Below are 21,953 nucleotides of genomic sequence, written 5' to 3'. Positions count from 1 at the left end.
TTCAGGTACGAGACCTTAAGACACTACTGTGTTGCTATCTTTCGTTTGTTTCGTAGCATAGATTCAAAAATATTGAGAAGAATGAAGTGTTCAACTTCATTTCAAGAACCGATCACCTTGTCAATACCGGCGTATGGGGAGACTTTTCAGCTTGAGCTGATGCACGTGCAGTCAGTGCTTCATCCCATTGCTACCATATCAACACGTGCTGGAGATGCCGAGGAAAAGAAATGGACAGGAACACATCCAGATTGCTTCCTTGCAGGATATGTGGCGTCGCATGGTGGGACAGCGTCGATATCCTATAGTTTAGAGCTGGTAATATTTTTGTTTCTTTTTCTTTCTCGCGCATTTGCTAGGAATCACGTATTTAAAACTCTAACGTGCTTTGATAAATTCTATTTTTATCACTAAGGTAACAGCCTTCTGACTTTAAGTCAGATGGAACCAATATCTGATAAACACGAAAGACGTTATATAATAGCTATACTAATAATGTATTTGTTCTTTCTTTGTAATTTATGTAAGCTATATTTGTTATTATTTGTTCAAATCTTCCACACTGTATGTTTGCTCTAACAGTACGGTCTGATCTTCATTGATATTGATTTCTAAACTACAACTATATCAGTTGTGCTAAAAAACCTTGTCAATAAATGATGATGTTATTAATAAATAAACGCTTCCTATCAACTTTAAGGCAATACATACATACATACATACATACATTTCTTTGATACTGAGCAATTAATTATTCCCAAACACCCATTTTCCAAAAGGAGCAGCTTTTCTGATAATAAACAAAGATTACGACACTACTGGTTACGAGAGCGGTCTGTAGATACAACGTTTTCAGGATATTCATCCATGTTCTTGGAGCGAAATTTCAGAAGGCGATGGAGCTAAACATAACTTTAGCGGCTATGTAGTTATTCTGCAGAAGAAGTTGGGTTAGGGGTGGGGGGAAGGAGCACTTGTGATCCAAACGTTATCATTTCCGGGTATGTTTACATTTACATTATGCGGCACTTGAGACCCAAACTGGTAATTAACATTATGGGGCATTTGACAGTTAAACGTACATATTATCTCATAGCTATTCAACACCCATTCTTCGAATACTATTTGTCAGCTACTTTTTGATTGCTATCCAACACCCATCTTTTGATATAATAATGACCAAGACCCCCAATACCATTTACTGTCCACGAAGTGGTTATTTGTGCTTCCACACATCGTACATGCAAACATACAAACATACCATCACAGAAGGGGTTTTGGACGTTAAAGAAGAGAGATGAAATCACACACAAACGAGGGTAGATGTGTTTTAAAGACACGTGGCTGACCATGAAAAAAGGCCGTTTGATATTTGCCACACTTACATTTAGTGGACGCACCTCTCAGGTCTGGCTTTGGAAGCAGCACATTTGTTGCATCAATGATCTCTATCGGTAAGATTAATGGTTGGTGAGAGGAAACAGTGTAAATGGTTAGCCTCACATTCCCAGTCATCCGGTGGTTGGATAATGCAATCTGAATGTTGTTGCTATTTCTCTTGCTGCTGATTCTGTTAATGAAATTTCTCGTCCTCCTTTCGCCTCATAAGAATAGCAGTGGAGCATATTGGTAGTAGTGGTGTTGGTTGCGGCATCTTTTCTCTCAGTGTTTCTTATTATTCCCCCTTTCGCTTTCTCTCTTCTGGTCTCATCCGTGTGTTGTCGAGGCGCTGAAATTATCTCTCTCTCTCTCTCTCTCTCTCTCTCTCTCTCTCTCTCTCTCTCATGCGCCCATCTCCTCTCGATTTTCAGAGCTGTATGTGCTTCAAGCAGGGACGTGAAGGATATCATCTCTCCGGTTCGGAGCGTTGAGGCGATAGAAAACATTCATTTTTGTATACATTTTTAACGACCGACATTTTCAACTCGAAACATCATATCATAAAGATGTTTATTTGTGAAAGAAAAAACAAAGAAATGAAGCCAACTACACATTTTTCTAATCAACATTTGCTTAAAATAACCCCTGCGAACTCAAAACATCAACAAACGAAGAGGAAGTATATGGGCCAGTCCCTTCCTCTTCATGTACAAATACCCAACAATAATCATGAATGCGTTTACGAGGTTGACAACGTTGTGGTGCAAAACTAGGCTTCCCAGGATCTGTTACAGTGTCAATTTACCATACATACGCGCTAGGCTTTAATGCTAAAGAAAACAGATAGCCATAATGTTTGCAAATCCACTGTGCTATAGTGTCTAGAATAATGTAATCGCATATTATTGAATTGAGTAGATACAGCATTTCTTTGCAAAAAACCTATGATATCATCTTCCAGAACAGACAATCCATATGAATCAAAATATTCCTCATTATGGTCGGGGGGGGGGGGGGAGTAGGGATCTGCCAGGTGGGTTCCTGGCGTGGTTGTCGTCAGTGTTGATGAGATAAGCACGAACACATCTTCATCTTTAGCAAACACCACTGGATTCCAAGAAGATATGTACAAGCTGCAAATCAGAAGGTAATGATGTCCGTATATATTCATTCTCCATAGGTAATGATAAGTGATAAGTTCACATTTGACTTTTTCTTTTAAAATATTTGTCCAATAAGTTGAAGAAGTATCGGTTATCTTTTTGGAAGGGAAATTCAATGCATTTCGTCTCGATTACTTAACTCCATTAACTTCTAATGGAGTTAAGGAATGGTCACTTATATCTTTATAAGACTCTTTTGAAAACTCACCTTCTGACACGAGTGTCCATGCCTCTTCCAGATACTCTTCAGACTGATCTTAAAAGTGTATTATTTTTTAAAATGCTAACTCAATTTCAGGTATAATATTCCTTTCTTTTTGTTTTGGTTTATGATGTCATAAACAACCTTATTAAACAATACAACTTCATCAGACGCTATTATGTTACAATTGAGTGTAGGCTTTGACTCAATGTGGTAACACTTGAATGTATTAGAGAGTATGTTGATATGTATAATATGTTCACAAATGTGTTGTTTTTTTTAAACGTTCTTTGAAAACATTCCAGGTAACTGGCTTTTGCTTCAGGATTTTTAGTAGTGAAAAACAATTTTTTCTTTTTCCCTTCATTTTGCAAAGCTTGATTTAGAAATTAGGGTTGCTGTAACGTCAGTACGATACTTCGATTGTTGCTTTAACCATTGATGTACGTGCTGCAGAAGTGAATTTTAAACTTTGGTTTTGACTTCACGATACAGTTGCTAGTGGCCAGAGCAAGTCTGAAGCAAATGATTCCTAAAATGTGTCAGGTGGTTGTTGCTGCTGTTCAATAAGTCACACAATGTTCGAAACTCCATTTTTGTGTTGTTCGTATAGTATTTTGTATTGGGATGCTTGACGTGTCCGGCGAGCAATAGGGTACGAGGAGTCATTGGTTCTTTAGTCACCATTTTCTTGGTATCTTTCTTTATTTGTGTCTTACCTTCTATCTTTCTTTTTCTTTTGCCGACGAAGATGCCAGCACGATATATGTGATTCAGCCTTTCACTTCTTCTCGACAGGACATCGGGGAAGTTGTCAACAAAGAGGACGTGTTTCATATATCTATAATTTTGTAATTTTTATTCATGTATTTAATTTGTAGTGCTTATCGTTAGTTGAAATTTCATACGTACATAGGCTATGTGCTAAGATGTTAAAGAACTTAAATTTGCATAGGATCTATAAATAGATATTTACGTACATGTTGACAGTTACTAATAACAAATTTATTAGTAAATATATATACAAGTTTCGGGCTGTTTCCCCTTGTACAAATCGGTCATGGTGGTAACTCAGAAGAATTATATTAATTCCCATCGGATGGGTTAGATCATGTGAGTTCTTTTATCATGTTGGAATTTGCAGTATGTCTCACGTTGGCATAGTGATGACGTGTTTTGGAGCATTTTTGCCTGTATATAAGCTCGGTCTGAACAGTTTTCTTATTCTGATTCTTATTTCTTGTGTTCGTGTTGTAATATAACGTTTGTAGATGTGTTTCGTGTTCTATTTAGGTACTGGGAAGGAAAACAATTATTTAAGATTTTTTAATGGAAATGGAAAGTGCACATTGGACTTCAATATTATTTTGGAACTATTATGAATTATTCAAAGGAATTCTGGACGACGCAATTTTGAAACGTAAGGTCTGTTGGCGTACCTGTATATTCTTCGATCTGAAATTTACCCGGAACATTTCATTATGTTTTGGACTTTAATAGAACATTTTTGAGGTTTATTTTGGATTAAGTTCATAATATTTTAAGTTCCTCGTAAAGTTCCATTTTATTACATTGATAATTAAATTCTTTTTCAACTGTTACAGACTTGGTTTTGCCTCTTTTTGTTACTTGTTTTATGACAAGAGAGTAGCAACAGGACGCTACATAGGGTGTTTGAACAAACATTTTGTTTCTTTCTCTTTTTCCATGCTCTGGTTATGTATGTCATCCTCTTTGCTACGTTTTGTTTTTGTTCTATTTTCATAGTATTCTTAAATTTCTAATCGTAGTTTTATCCGTTTATTTTAACACTTTCTTGTAAAACAGTTAAAGTCGTTGCAATAATTGACGATAAATTGCAATGTTTCTGTTTTTGATAAACGTGTTCGATACATGAACTCTTTCTTGAACATGCCGCTTTCCTTTAATTACTGTCAGAAAGAAAAACGTGAATGATGTTTTATAGTCCCTTTCTAGACAGACGAGGAACGCGACATGTAGATAATGGAAACTGCATATTGACACGAATCGTGAAAACACTTTCTACGAAATCTCGAATAATCTTGAGTTGCACTTGAGTTGTCAATATTAATCCAGCATACAGAAAGCTACATTCCAATGCCAAACAATAATTTCCACATATTAGATGCAAATATAAATGGAAGATCAAGACAACATTGTAGAGATATTCAAGAAACCCCAAAATCAAATTATGGGGGATATAATTTTTTTATTAGAATTTTTACAATCATTTAAAAATGTACGAACACCACTGTAAATTATACAGAAGCTGAAGATATCGTTATTAATTTTGACCGTTTTCACGATGTGAAAGTCGAAGCTATATTTTATATATTGATTGCACATTTAATAAAAACTTAGTACTCACAGTCATTCAGAATGTTAAGACAACAGACAATTTACTTCAAATGAATACTTATTATATGGGAAAGATATATTATCACCTTTACAAACATTATTGTTTAATTCTAATTTTAATATTGGTTGTCTTCTATAATAAAAAAAGCTGGAGAGAAAGAATCATCCAACTAATTTGTAAATCAGAAGACACTGATTCCGACACAGATTACATTGAGATTTCACCTGAGGTTTTGCCTACACTATTTAGCAACTTTTTATCACAGATAAAAGGATGAAATGCATGATATCCGGTTTAGTTTCTGAGATTGAGTAGGAACTGTTAATGTCATTTGTAGTCACATTATCTTGTAAATTTGTACTTCAGGACAAAGTACAATGACTATTTCAGTAATGAGTACTTAAGTACAAGTACAATGAATATTTCAGCACAAAGTACAGTTAGTACTCAAGTACAAAGTACAATGAGCATTTCTACAAAAAGTACAATGAGTACTTAAGTTCAAAGTACAATGAGTATTTCAGTACAAAGTACAGTTAGTACTCAAGTACAAAGTACAATGAGTACTTCTACAAAAAGTACAACGAGTACTCAAGTTCAAAGTACAATGAGTACTTAAGTTCAAAGTACAATGAGTACTTCAGTACAAAGTATTATGAGTACTTCTGCACAAAGTACAATGAGTATTTCGGTACATAGAACAGTGAGTACTTCAGTACAAATTAAAATGATTACTTAAGCACAAAGCACATTCAGTGTTTAAGTTCAATGTCACAATGAGTATTTCGGTATGAAGTATACTGCACAAAGTACAATGAGTATTGCAGTACAAAGTATAATGAATGCTTCAGTATAAAATTACATTGAGTACCTTTGCACAATGTACAATGAGCATTTCATTATAATGTGATATGATTACTTAAGAATGAATGCTTTTATTTAATATTAGTATATTTTTTACATTTTGTCTAGATATTTAAATAAGGTTTTGCTTAAAAATAGTCACTATTTTGCGTTGTACATAAAAGGTAAATATGTCGTGCAATTGTACATACTGTTTGTTATTCTGATCTTTTTATATGTACTTTGTGTATGAAGATTAGCTTCGGCTTCTCGTAAATAAAGATATAACTGCACTGACAAAACTCAGGGCTAGCTCTGACTCACTGAGAATTGACATCGGAGGATTTAGCAGTACGCTGAGAGACATAAGTGTGAATCTGTTTGACGAAAGGTATGTTGAGAACAATTTAACTTTGTATTATTTGTAATAAGTACTATTAGTTCAGAAAATCCCACATTGCTAAATATTACGCAAACACTCTGCTGTCATAAAATGTGAGGAGTTGATGATGGTGCTCACAAGAAAATGGTGTGCAATGCATTAACAAATGTGTATTTAGAATTTGAAATGAGGAAGCAATTTATATTATTGGATTCCATCTTCAACCTAATCTAATCTGAGCTTTATGTGAAAATATGTTTCATTAGTGAATAATTATTCATATATTTCTTCAATATTCCAATAAATGTTGTACTTTGCTAAATAGGCATGCAACGCTTAAGAGTAGATAAAGAATTATATTAAAGCACCTATAATCGAATTTCTTGCCATGTATCAAGTCTCTTTCCTCGTATCCCTTAACTGTCTCTTTCTCATATATATATATATATATATATATATATATATATATATATATATATATATATATATATATATATATATATATATATATATATATATATTGCATAGATAGAAGTTGGACATACCAGTCAATAAATATGTAAACGTATGAACCAACATAGATCAGATATAAAAAATTATATCGATCAATCATTTTCATCTCATGTTCTCGTGGGTCGGTGGTTCTTTCCGGGGTTTTCCCGGGTTCTTCCTCCACCATTAATACTGGCCGCCATGTATAGCCTATCGTGTGCTGAAAAATGGCGTTAAGCCCCAAAACAACAACAACAACAACAACAACAATCATCTCATGTTGCCGCACATTATTTCCATACATTGCAAGATTTCTCCTTCCAACCTATTGTTAAAGCTGATTCTGAAAAGGAACGTCTGCTAAAGGAAACCTATTGGATTCACCCTCTTAATACGGTATATCCAAAAGGTCTAAATTCAAAAACACTATATGACATTCATTAATTCTATTTTTTCTTTTCTTCTTTTTCTTTCTTTTTCTCTTTTTTCTTCTGAATTATGTCCCCTGTTTATAATTAGATAAGAATATTTTTATATTATTCTACTTTTGCAGAAAAACTTAATTGGTAAATTGGTAAAAGTAAAATCTAATATCATAAAAATAAGTTTACTAATTCTTTAAAAAAGAAAGTGCATTTCTAATTAATTCTCAATATAATATGATTAATTATTTATAAAATACTTAATAGCAAGCGTTATGAACACCATAATTTTTTATTATATAAATTGAGTTCTGATATAATTTTAACAGTTGTCAAGAATATATCCAGATATGTCATTTTTTAAAAATTTATTTAATTATTTATTTTGTATATCTTTAATAATTATACGTAATACAAATATTGATAAAACTGTTTATCTGTATTTAGTAATAAATTTTATGTATATGCATGTAAGTATATATATATTATTAAATCTTCAATAATGATTTCGTTTCTGACGGCGTCTATGCCATCATTAGCTGAATATAATGACTGACGTCATAACGCTGACGTAATAATGTAATATTTACGTCATATCAAGTTCAGATGTCATAAACAATCAAGCAATCTCCATGCAGAAGACATTATGGACTGAATCAAACATTAAGGAGTTATGAAGATAGAAACTGTGTGAAATCAAGCATTTATTATACATCTACACATTCTACGAAGCTGACTTGTTAATTCAACGTCTGAGTGATAATTTCACAGTTCCTGTGACAGAACGGGTCCTTGCCTAGACAGGTCGGTAAATATTTGTCAATCCCTCTTTATTCACATGCCATTTTACTTCTAATGGTTTTATATTTCGGGTAACTGGTGTGTTTCTTCTTCATGGCGTGCGAAATCAGTGGAATTTCGAATCTGTTCTGCAAGACTCATCTCTTATTTTCTTCTTTAACCCTGTTTCCGGCTAGTTGTGCTATTTATGTATGCAAACAGCCACCAATGATTTTATTTCACTTTGTTTGTTTCTTTTTCTTTTCTTTTTGTATATATTCAATATCATTCATGTTCCCATTAAAACACGCACATTAGTGATAGAAGTAGCAGGAGGAAGCCTAGTCCGAGTTTCCTCTGACCCTTGCCATCCCATTTTTTGATATTTTTCAAGGTCGTTCAAGTGTGCTGGGTCGGCTAGAAAGCGGCTACCTCATGCCGACACAAAATGGTGTCGGCGAATTCCAACTTTTCGATAGGGAATGCGCTCTGACCCTACACCCCAAAATAAATGTCCAAATATCAAAAAATGGGGTGGCAAGGGTAAGAGGAAACTCGGACTAGAAGAAGCCGAAATTATCAAGTTCGAATATACTAAATGTATTCCGTGATCTATAATAGATTAAAGAGAAGATATTTGCCTGAAACAAGTGAAGAACGGATAGTATATTGCCAGTAAATATTCAGGCCAGCGTTATTAAATGTAGCTAAAAGTATTTAAAACGAACGTGTTACATACAATGACGCCGAATTACAGACAGGATAAAATTCACAATGCAGTGTAGGACGAACTATAGCAATATACCCACCATGTCGGCCGATTCTGCGCAACGATACGTCATTTCTGTAAACATTGGATCACGTGTTATTTTGGGTAAAAAATCAATTTTGTATCAAGAAAGAACGATCGTACTTTAATTAAGAAAAGTGATATTCATAAAGTGTACAAAAATATACAAAATTTCGAATCCAAATGCATATGAAAATGTGCTTTCTAAATGTCAACATGAAAACCCACTCATGACCTTCTTGTACCTGTAAGCCATAAAATCCCATTTACTGTGAATCTTTTAAAATCATGCAAATCAAAACATTATTTAAAAGATTGAAATGCATACCCTAACAAATTCTGCATCTTTATCCATCTTCCAAATTTTGCAAGAAGTTGTCCCACAAGAAATTACCCAGCGTATAGTATGTTTCTAAATCCTTTAGATATTTTCCCCCAAAACCAAGACTTTGTAAACACATTACATCATATTCATTGTTGTTTCCCTTCCACATAATAGCTTTTTTATAAAATGTTGAACTTTACTAGTTTATGACAAGATCGGTTTAGTTTGCTTAATATCTTTTGCAACTTATTGGCATTGTTACGTTGAATTTTGCAAACCTAGCAACAGACCTGACCTAATTACTCGACTGAACTGCTGACAGAAACAGTCCAAAGTAAAGTATTTAATTTCTATAGCCCGATGGATAAACATTACATCTTTTCAAGGCTGTGTACAGAATAGGCCGACATATCGCGAGTCACGAAAACACGGAGGTGGTATCCCGTGTGTACAAAATTAATAGTATTTTGAAGGGAATATTCTGGTGACAGTTGCCTCTTATCAAATGGTAAGTATTGCAGTATTTTATTTTCGTCAATCGGTCGAGGTCGGTATGCGTTTTGCTTCAATATTGGAGACGGAAACCTTGTGTGCGCAGAAATGCCCGACAGCATTGTATATAAAATACTGAATTATCAGATTTCTTATTTAACTCAGCACGATGTCAACTAACTACAGTTTATTATCTGCAATGTTTTGTTAATATTCGCACAGAAAAAATAAACGGTAACTAAATTCGTCTATCCAGTTCAAAGCAAAATAGCACATTAAGAAAAAAATTTATTTACACCATGTTGGATTTGAAACTGATTCGTCTTTAACTGTGGCAGAAATGCTTACCGATTAACTACGTAAGCGTTTAATAGTAACTTAAAATTTCTTGGTCAAAATGCTATCCGTGTCTATTGATGGCCAATGAAAACTAATTAATTTTTTCACTGAAGAGAAATATCAAGATCATTTGTTTCAGAGAATCCAGTAAGTCACGGCCTAGCATAAAATAAATGGAGGATATTTTCTTTACCCACGTTGATACCGGATATATGTCATTGTGTGGTACCAAAAACATATGTTGACGATATATTTCATCTTGTGGTGCCAACAAATATATAATAAAATCTGTACTTTATGGTAAAACAAAATGAATTATTGCCGGTATTAACGTAGAAAAGAAACTTACCTCTTTATTATACGCCAAACTTGCTCTAGAATAGAAGTTTAGAAGATTAAACTTACTCGTCGGCAAAACAAGCTCACCCCATGCCCTTTCCTAAACTCACCTAACTTTCATAGTTTTGTCATATATGTACATGTGACTTAAAAAAGCGTTCGGATTGTCTTGACTTATAGTACAAGTCTCATGGTCATATATGCGCATTTACTCATTTTAAATTTAATATACATTGTTCTTTTAAATTTAACGCTAATTGTCTTTAACGAAAGTCTATTCAATCCTGATTATTGAATGTCCTGCGCCCGAACTATCAACAAAAAACTTCCAGAGGAAAATTATCTATATCTATGGACTATTACAATGGTGGCCATGTACTAAACTTGGGTCAAAATAAGAGCGCGTCGAGTGGAATTATCAAACTCGAGTTTAGTATGAGTTTGTTTATCAATATGCGTAGCTTTCATTGTGACATCACAGCACGCTATATTCAGTTCGGATTGTAGTGGATCACACCCAGGGGCGTATTAACCATTAAGCAGACTAAGCACGTGCTTAGGGCACCACAAAGTTGAGAAAAGGGTGAAAAGAAAAAAAAAACGAATGAAGATTTGTAAAAAAAAAATTGATAAAACTAGTGCACATTGATCATAATGTTCTGTTTCTTGATCATGGTGCACCCTAGGGTTATCTTCCCAGGTGTACGTGGAAAGGAGGCGGGCACCAAGATTTGTCAGTGCTTAGGGCACCAGTGAGCCTTAATCCGCCCCTGATCACACCCTAAGTTTCATTTCGTCCAAAAATGTCTACGTACTTTAACATTGACATTGCCGTATGCACCTCTCGGGGAGTCTAAATAATGACATTCTAAAGGAATATAGATGGTACGAATCCAAATGAAGTGAATACTTGACACTTAAAGGTATGTAGAATCAAATTCTAAAAAAATGACACCCATTACTGAAATAATCGGTGTTGAATGCCTACATGACCCGTGTGACTTATACTATAATCTGTCGCAGTAATTTATATTCTTTATCATTTTGTACACTATTTGACCCTATCTGAAAACAATGCAATGTCTAAAATGTAGGGCGGTTTCTAATTATGTGTTCTTATTAGTAATGTGGGACGATTCAGCCTCAAGGGGAATTAGCATTACAAACCACCCTGGGACCGTTTAGCCTCAATGGAAAATTTAACATTACGGAAACCCCTGGGACTGTTTAGCCTCAAGGGAATTTAACATGGGAAAAAATTTTTGGGACTGTTTAGCCTCAAAGGGAATTTAACATGGAACTGTTTAGTCTCAAGGGAAAATGGAACAGGGTCGGGACCCTATTTTAATACGGTCCCGACCTGATGGGTCTATGGAAATGGAACAGGGGAAGATTGAAACAGGGAGGGGTCTCTATTTTTTTAAAAAAAAAAAATAAAAATAAAAAGATGGGTAGGCAATGAAAGTCAAGATCTTTTCGAGACCTATGAGTGGCCCTGGAAAGGGCCTTTGGTTCATCATCTTCTTCTTCTTCTTTTATTTCCTCCACTTCTTCGACCAAGTTCTCACTTTTTCCATCATTCCTTTCTTCTTCTTCTTCTCCTCTGGCATCCAGTCTGGATGGCCCAATGCTCTGAACTTTTCCTGGACTTTGATCCAATTCTGACTGAGCCTCTCAAACTCTTCCTTTTTCTCTAAATTTTCCTTATTCTTTCTTTCTTTACTCCATTTCTCCTTTATTTTCTTTACTTCTTCCTCCATTACTTTTCTCATTAGTTCTTCCGATTTCTTAAGCTGGTCCAGGCCTTTTTAGACAAATGACCACTCTGTCCATTCCATTATGTCTTCCAAAAAACACCTTACTTCTAGCACATTATCCATGGCTTCTTTCAAGTGACCAATCTTTAGATACTCTGGATCTATAAAGCCTCTTAGTCTTTTTACTTCTTCTTCTATCATCTCTTTCACCAGATCCATAGCTAATTTCAGGTTTGTCACTTGCCTTCTGGCAAAATCCCTGGTAACTTCATGCTTCCATTCACGTTCAGTCCTTTCCACTACATAGGCTCCATCCACCATCCAATACCAAATATCCTTCAACTGGTTAAACAATTCTGTTACAGCCACCATCTTCCTTGTCTTTATTCCTTAGAATGGTGCGAACGACAAACACTGTGGGTTCTTATACTAAAAGCGCGGACGTGAAGGAAAACATCCCCCTAAGGCCCAAATCTTATATTACCTAGATCATCACTTAAAACGCGCGGACGTGAAGACAAACATCCCCTACTTTTCTCATTTCATATTATCTACTATCCACATACGTGAAGCAGCAATAACCAAACCCAAAATCTACTATCCACACACGCAAAGCATTAAAATGAAACCCAAATCTACTATCCACACAAACCAACTTAAGCGCTTACAAAACCCAATAATCTACTATTCACACAAATGTACGTGAGTGCTTACAAACACAAACACATACACTCACACTAGGAAAAAAGAGTCAGTGTTTATATTCACACTACTCTACATACACACGTTGGCAAATTGATTACTATTTCTTTTCTAAAGGTTTGGGTAGCCCTGAAAAGGGCTGTTTGTTTTGAACTCCAGGGCACCTGGTTAATGATGGCCCCTTCCAGGCCTGGCACCACACAGACATCTTCTACTCCAATCTCCTTTCACTCTTTTGACTGGGAGCGCAGAGGGAGGATGATTGGCTTCAGCACCCCAATCCTCTGTCTCTGGTATTTTGTAAGAAATCCTCTCTCCTATTTTCTTTTCCTTCTCTTCTCTCTGTCTTCTCTCCTCCTCTTCCTTCTTTATCCTTCCCTCTTCGACTATGGCCTCTGCAGCCAGCTCATTCACTATACGCCTGGCATATTCCAGGTGCATCTGGAGTTCTATAAGTTTCACAATCCTTGTATTCATTGTCTTGCTGTTAACAGGTCGATGATGGGTAGCCCAACTGACGATTAGTTTTCAATTTGTACTATCCACATACGTAAAACAGTCAAATCAAACCCAAATCTACTATTCCCACACTTCAAACAACAAAAAACATTATTATAACCTACTATCCACACAAACGTACGTGAGCCCTTACAATGACACACAAACATTTTTAACTAAGAAAAAATAATTCATGTGCTTATACACGCGCTTCTAATTTTTTAACTTACTATAGGCAATCTGTTGTTATTTCTTTTCTAGAGGTTGGGGTAGCCCTGAAAAGGGCTGTTTTTTTGTTTGCTATTGCCATCAATTTTAGGTTCTAAGATGGCGGCATCCTTTGACGATAGGCTTTCTCCCAGGATAAGGTCTGCTTCTTCGGAAAGAGAAGAACTCTTTGGTATCGATACGACAATCGACAAAGCCTCTGTCAGGTTCAGGTTGTTGCTGCTGCTGCTGTTGCTGCTCTCTCTGCTGTTTCTGAAGTCAGTACTTCTCTGTCCATTCTTCTTTCTCCCTGTTAATTTCTTCTCTGAAGAGCTCTTCTATCAGGTCTTCAGTGACTTTTAACATTCTCACATTCTCTATCTCTTCTGGCATCGGTATCAGACTGTGTCTGACCCTATGCAAATTCACGTAGGCTTCGTTTAGCTTAGCTAGTATGGAGCACATCTTCGTAGGAGGATGAGTCGACAATGGATGGTTAGACTGGAGTCTAACCCGGCTTTAAAGTCAAAGAGCGGACGTGAAGGAAAACATCCCTATACGGTTTTCGAGTCGGAACGTTCAATGAGTGTCATGAGAGGGATAGTAAGAAGTTAAAGAGCATGAATCAAGAGTCCTATAGCAAAACAAACCACAAAGGCTATTTTTCTTCAAAACATTTTTTATTCAAAATCACTTAACATTAACAAACAACTTCAACATTTTTGACAAGAATCAAACATTATAACATCAAACATTTTTTTCAAATCACAAACATTTTTTTCAACTAACACATTATTTTGGACAGGGCTGACAACGTTGTGAATGAAATTGTTATTTCCACTGTTGGAGGTCATTAGGCCATTGATGGACACTACGTTTCCTAGCTTGAGACAAAAGATAAACATAATGGTCACAAAACCATCGGTCTACTTTCACATCGTTTCTAGAAGAAGAACGAGGATCAAAATGAGTCACTAAATGTTCTAAGGAATAACCCAGGCTGCGATGATGCAGAAAATACACACAATATTGTCCGCACACCAAGGAATCTGTGCCTTGTAATTTCACATTATTGAATCGGGTGGTCTGAGCATTTCTTCTCATAAAGTCGATGATATCGTCTTCCAAAGGGGACAATCCATACGATTCGAAATATTCCACACATCCTTCTTGAGGAAAGTAGACGGCTACCCAGTGGGTTCCTGGGAGATGACTGTCGTCCGTGTTGATCACATAAGCTTGATGGTCTTGAGGTTTGCGATAAGGGAGTTCATCTTTAGCACAGACGACAGGATTCCAAGAAGCAGTGTACGAACTGTGGTTCGAAAGGTAATAAAGTTCCCAGGTATCCATTTATTTGTGTGGGGTTTTTTTCTTCACAGGTAATGATAAGTGATCGATTCGATCCTGACGTTTTGCTTAAAAATGTCTGACAAGTAAAAGGCGTTTAGCTCTGACTTCGGACCCTGGTCCACGAGAGTTTCATTGCGACGGATCTCCAGAGGCGTTAATAGAGGACAAGAAAGTTCACGCAAGCCTTTATGGTGGCGCTATACAGTTTCGCATTTTGCATAGGGTTAGGATTTTAAAGAAAAAGAATGTCCCCGGCTTTCCTCACTGGTTATACTGGCTATTTAAAAAAAAAACCTTGTATATCTTAGATATAATGCAAAGAACCTTTAATTCCCTTTATTTTAGTGCATGATTGATGGGTGTACTATGTGTTATAGAGTATACAGCTTGGCCTTACTTCAAATGTGCACCTTTCAAAAAAGTGCTAGCTCTACTTGGTCATTTTCACTTCCTGAACTTCAGAGGTAAATTGTATAAAAAAGAGCCGATAACTTTTTTTACATTTTATATATTTGGTAATTCATTCATTGCACTTTCAGAAGCTGGTATTGTCTAGTCTGGCAAAATTCATTTTCCCTATTTTAATAGCTGCTATGTATAGTGTATTTTAGACTAATTCAGACTGATTTTTTAACACAAGGGAGCAGTCATTTTAGTTTGCAGTGTGCTTAAATCATGTAAAATTTCCAAAAGTACAATATCCAAAAGAAATATCATCCACATTACATTAATGTAGCATAGAGGTATGCAAACATTCTCTCCACTGTGCATGTTTTAAATGCGAACTACTTCACCTTACATACGTCACTCTCTCAAAAGTACATATTATCTGGTGAGCGCCACCATAAAGAAGATGTAGGTATTATTTTTGTATGATTTAATTATGTTTATATGGCTGAAACATTTAAGTCGCAAGCATCAAAACAATCCTTATGAATAATTCTCCTGCCTTTTTCCCCACAGAACAGTATTTATGAGTGTCAGAGTCTCTAACAAGTCCAGCCCCCCCCCCCCCATGTTGGAAGTGAGCTATTTTAAGAATGCACATTACATTTTGTAAACATAGCAACCAATGTTATGCTGAATGACAGGAACATGAAACTAGCCAGAATTATTTCTGAGATATCAACAATGAATTTTACAATTAGAAAAGGGAGGTAACTCATCAGCTTCATAAAGGTCAAAGGTCAAAGTGTAAAATATTTGCCTATTGTTTAATATGGAAGAAGCGAATTCACTTTCTCTTCATTTATTTTTTTATTTCATTGCAAATAAATGAAAAGAAACATTTTCACCATATATTTCTGTCACTTATTGCAACAGTTTTAAATTTAAGTTGACTCTATTCCTATATTCTAAGTCTTCTAATTTCCCCATAATTAAGGTCACTACTCACACAAACGTACCTCATGGCAAACTATGTAAGCAAGAGAAAAATGATCATAATTAGCTTATTTTCATGCTTAACATCAATATGAATCTACCAGTTTATTCAGAACATCATACATAATTATATGAAAATAAAAAAAAAATAATTGCAAACATTTTTTTATTTTGTTTAAGGTGGCGCTATACAGTTTCGCATTTTGCATAGGGTTAGGATTTTAAAGAAAAAGAATGTCCCCGGCTTTCCTCACTGGTTATACTGGCTATTTAAAAAAAAACCTTGTATATCTTAGATATAATGTAAAGAACCTTTAATTCCCTTTATTTTAGTGCATGATTGATGGGTGTACTATGTGTTATAGAGTATACAGCTTGGCCTTACTTCAAATGTGCACCTTTCAAAAAAGTGCTAGCTCTACTTGGTCATTTTCACTTCCTGAACTTCAGAGGTAAATTGTATAAAAAAGAGCCGATAACTTTTTTTACATTTTATATATTTGGTAATTCATTCATTGCACTTTCAGAAGCTGGTATTGTCTAGTCTGGCAAAATTCATTTTCCCTATTTTAATAGCTGCTATGTATAGTGTATTTTAGACTAATTCAGACTGATTTTTTAACACAAGGGAGCAGTCATTTTAGTTTGCAGTGTGCTTAAATCATGTAAAATTTCCAAAAGTACAATATCCAAAAGAAATATCATCCACATTACATTAATGTAGCATAGAGGTATGCAAACATTCTCTCCACTGTGCATGTTTTAAATGCGAACTACTTCACCTTACATACGTCACTCTCTCAAAAGTACATATTATCTGGTGAGCGCCACCTTACCGAACTCAATTGCAAATTAGCAAGGCCATATCAAACACAACTGAATGCGGAAATAAACAAAACGATAAACCGAAAATAACTTAGAATCATTAAAATCTTCTGTTTGATGATTTTATGCTGTATAATCTGTCAAATATCCTCGCTATATGATGTTACGCTGTATAATCTGTCAGATATCCTCGCTATATGATGTTACGCTGTATAATCTGTCAAATATCCTCGCTATATGATGTTACGCTGTATAATTTGTCAAATATCCTCGCTATATGATGTTACGCTGTATAATCTGTCAAATATCCTCGCTATATGATGTTACGCTGTATAATCTGTCAAATATCCTCGCTATATGATGTTACGCTGTATAATCTGTCAGATATCCTCGCTATATGATGTTACGCTGTATAATCTGTCAAATATCCTCGCTATATGATGTTACGCTGTATAATTTGTCAAATATCCTCGCTATATGATGTTACGCTGTATAATCTGTCAAATATCCTCGCTCTATGACGTTTCTGCAGTATCAACACCACAACAATGTTCACTGTATCAAAGAGAAAAATCTTTACAAAAAAGTCATTAATTTGATGAAATACAGTTTGAAGCATTATATGTTCGAGCTTTTTCCTAAAAAATTCACTATCGTAAAATTATTGTACATTTCGAAACTTTATGTCAATGTAGTAATGCAGCTGTTAATCGCATTGGCACAAAATAAAGACAAAAATCCCTCTACATCAACGGTATTTGACCATAAAAATAGAGCATAGAAAGAAAATCTACTTCTTTTTGCGTAGATAAATAAATTGTGAAGCTGAAACAATTTTGTTGTCACGCCTATCGTGACATGACCGAGTTTCCACATCTCTCGTTAGAATTTTTTTCATTTTATTACGCACTTAAGTGTGAAATATAGAGATATTTTTATTGTCACGCCAATCATGACAAGACAGAGTTACCACATCTCGTTAGATTTTTCATTTTATTACGCAATTTAGTGTGAAATTTACAGGCTTTTGGGGAAATAATTTTCATATTTATTTCGTTCCTATCTCTTCAAATGTGGAAAATACATCCTTAAACTTTAACATGTGACAATATATCTATATATATTTTCATATGTAAAATTATAAGACTTCCCATTATGCCATGCAACGCTTGATTGAGTGTGCCTACAAAGTTGTACCTGCAGCAACAAAAAACATTACTGTGTCAGCTAGAAGAAATGGAAAGAAACTGTCTTATATTTCAGAGACCAGAAATCAAGCTTTTCCTTTTACGTGTGTAATTCTCTACAGATTTTAATTCGACTCTAATGTTTATAAATTAAATATCGTAAGCGGGTAGTGATTATATTGCGTGGAAGATACCACGATTCCGTAAATTGCCGAGTTTTTCCGAGTTTTGATGAGACGACAGATCACGTGGTCCCGTGACGCAATACTAGCCAGTCCTCGAATACAAACATAAACATGACGAGCGAGACAGACAGGAGGAGACCAGATTTGATTTGCAAAAGTTGAATCTACTGTCTGGTATAATAGTTTATGTACTGTACTGGTCAGTGCTCAAATAATTATTTTTTCAGGCACAGGCCCTGGGCTGGTGACTTAAATAAACTCAAGCCCTGACTGAAATTCCACAAGCCCGGACAGTTCATACCTGTCAACTCTCAAGCCGTGAGAAAAATCTCCCGAATTTGGGGGTATTTCCTCAGCTACTTCCCGATCTCGTAATATCTCCCAGTTTTTCGCAAAAAAGTCACGATTATTACATCATGTCTGTCAATTTTCAAAAACCATGCATAAATAGATATAACGTATGCAATCCACAGATGCCATATTCTATTTTGTCACTTGTGAATATTGTAGTGATGAAATCAGTGCCGGATTTAGGCTTAAGTTAAACAAGCTACAGCTTAGAGCCTCACAGTCTGAAGGGGCCTCTCAATTAAGATTAAACATTATTCACGTAAATTTCAGATAAGAAATTAATAAAATTGTCACCAATTAGCTTAAATGAATGATCACTGTGGATACTATGAAATTTTCACTGCAAACAAAATCGCATCTCCACATCCGGCAAAAAAAACTCGGCCAGTTAACACCTGATATTCCTCTACCATATATATAAAGTTTAATCTCCATTATTAAATTAAACGTAGGAATAAAACAAAATATACCATGCAGTATATGTGCCCCTAAAGAACTAATTCAGATTAAATATTTTATTCAGTAAACAGTGTTACATGCATTAAGATTTAAACCTAAGGAAATAAGGTGGGGCATAAAACGTGGGAAAAAAAGTTGCCACATGTACGGTAACTTGTGACTGCAGATTTGAACTGTTAAAATGAAGTCCAAGGCATCGTAAGTTAGAACAAGATAGGCATCGTGTATCTGGCAATCAATTGCTGGTGCTTACATACACACACTGTCGAACATGGTTTCTTTGAAGTATGTCCGAAGGGCAGTCGTTTTCACACGATAAATACAAGGATGAGGATTAACTGTCAATTTGTCATACTGGCTTTATTGTTTGTGTACTTAAATCAAAACTTCAGCTATTTCGCAATTTCTATTGTCAGCTAGTTAATGTGAAACTTTGACCTCTTTTCTTTTAATCGCTGCTATTTAAACTGTCCATGGGATAGTTTTACATCAGTTCCAGTCATTATAGATTACCAATTATACATACTACATGTAACAGGCATAGACTGAAAGTTTTTGTTTTTTTAATTTGTAATTTTTTTTTAAGATTACTGAAAATTGTGTTTTCTCGAAACACGACATGTTTAGAATTTTATTTATGGCAAAGCTCCCATTTGATTAAAATCAGATCTCAATTTCACCTAGGACTGTGGCGATTTGATTAGATTGTGCCATGTTAAGGCATTTATGTCAACATCTTGAAAATACATTTGCTCATTTCACCAGCGCGATCAAAGTTTCTTCAGGCAAACAATTTTTATTTCGACAAGCCTGACGGACACCTAACATTGAATACAGGATGGGCCCGAACTAAAATCAGAGGGGCCCCGGTTGTCGGGCTATCAGATTTCTTTTAACACTGCTGGTCTAGATAAAAGATCTGTGAATTGATTGTTGCACTTTGTGGTCACTTACTCGACCTTCTGTCTATTTTCTTAACTCACACGTTTAACACTTTTCCCAGGATTTAAAATATCCAACGGTATGTCTGGAACAGCGCCAACTTTTAGTCTAGGCCTAGCATTTGCGTATCCTAGAGCTGCCAATTTTTCAGGATCCCTCTCGTAACATTTCTTTGAGAAATGTAATGAGCACAGAGTGCTTTATGGTGTTGCTTTGAAATCGACTCGCTTGAAGTAATGTATCCATACTTTCTTTGTGCCTTTATCTTTTGGGAAGGAAAAATAAAATTTTGTCCACAGGCTTTTATTAATGTGCTATTACACCCGTAAACAACGCAAAACGGTATTGCTTTTTACTCTGGCAACTCCCACTTGGGATGCTAGAGTCGCTACTATGACGTCACATCCCGAAAGTAACCGAATAGGCGCGGAAAGTTTGCATACGAGGTCACGGAAATTCAGCTCCTAGAAGATATGCCAATATTTAAATACTGGCATTACGGTCGCAGAAGATACTTCAGAATAAGGTTTTCTGCTATAGTACTTTTATTATTATTGTATCTTTCCATTGGTTTCTGGTCTTCTTTAATCTCTGATAATTCCCATTTTTATTATTTGACCTCGTTTTCTAGAGTTTTGATTGGATGCAAATGGTAACGTGATACTGATCTGGAATTATTTACACATCAATACATTCTGCGGAATACTTTTGATTTCCTGTTTCCTGTATATTCTTTTTGAAGTTTTATCTATATCAACGCCTTAGACCATAATAAGAACAACAATAAACCCTCACCCACCCACTCAGTGATTTCCGATCAAAATTGAAAACCCCCATATTAAAACCGTCCATTATAATTTAAAACAATGCAATTGCACATAGTTTCATGCACTCCAACACTCGCCCCTTTTACCGAAGAAGGCATATCACAGGCTTAAGAAGCCAGTCTTCAGAAGTTATTGCATTTCGCTTGGATAACATATTTCAGGGATTGTTATTAGAGATCAGGGTAATTTGACGAGCAAAGGGTCTTACTGAACATGGATGCTAGTTTGCTTTGAAAGATCGAAATGCACAGAAAGCAAGAACAAACAATGCTATAACAACAACTGCCATACGCAAGCGTAATGTTGAAAATACGAATAACCTGGCATAAATAGCATCAACAATTTTCATTTAAATGAAAATAAGATGATCATACTAAGCTCCTTAGATAACTGCCATGATCCACTCTGACACTCTACCCAATATTACTACATAAAAATCGACCACTATTGGCTAACGAAGATGGGGCTATGTATTCTATCGCAGTGAAGAGGTTGGTAAAATATAACTTCGAGCTACCGAAAAGTGAACTCTTTGTTAATGAAACATGCTGATATGTTGACAGAAATAAATTATAATGGAATTATAAGGATTAAATTATCATTTAGGTAGTAATCGATGTGTATATTGTTACCTATTTACTCACAAAGTTAACATAAAGTCCTTCGGCCTTTATTTACTTTGTGAATGATTTGATAAATTTACACATCGATAAATATCCAGCCATGATTTAATCATATAATAAACAAATCTGACCAGACGCTGTCTGCGTCTCTTTGAATCTATTTCCCTTTTTTCCTTGACTACAATCACGACAAACCCGCCATGATGAAGTGCTAAATCGGATTTGATTGTTTTCAGATAGGGTCAAGCGATTTTCAATATGACAAAAATGTAATTTACTGCGACAGATTAGATAAACCCAATCCTACCGCTTTCTTTATGTGGCC

At 35.3% G+C, this 21,953-nt stretch overlaps 1 protein-coding gene across 1 annotated transcript in view; it reads left to right on the top strand.

The window, feature by feature from the left end:
* Positions 1 to 7,897: 7,897 nt before the first annotated feature.
* Positions 7,898 to 21,953, top strand: part of LOC149799160 (A disintegrin and metalloproteinase with thrombospondin motifs 4-like) — a 126,948-nt gene continuing 112,892 nt past the window's right edge. The window contains exon 1 of the mRNA XM_089958320.1: positions 7,898 to 8,068. The gene's annotated coding sequence lies outside the window, so the exon portion shown is untranslated. The remainder of the gene's footprint in view (positions 8,069 to 21,953) is intronic.

Source organism: Sinohyriopsis cumingii, chromosome 5 (assembly GCF_028554795.1).
Source record: "Sinohyriopsis cumingii isolate HCF-2022 chromosome 5, ASM2855479v2, whole genome shotgun sequence".
Taxonomy (NCBI): domain Eukaryota; kingdom Metazoa; phylum Mollusca; class Bivalvia; order Unionida; family Unionidae; genus Sinohyriopsis; species Sinohyriopsis cumingii.
This window is presented reverse-complemented; position numbering and strand designations above follow the sequence as displayed.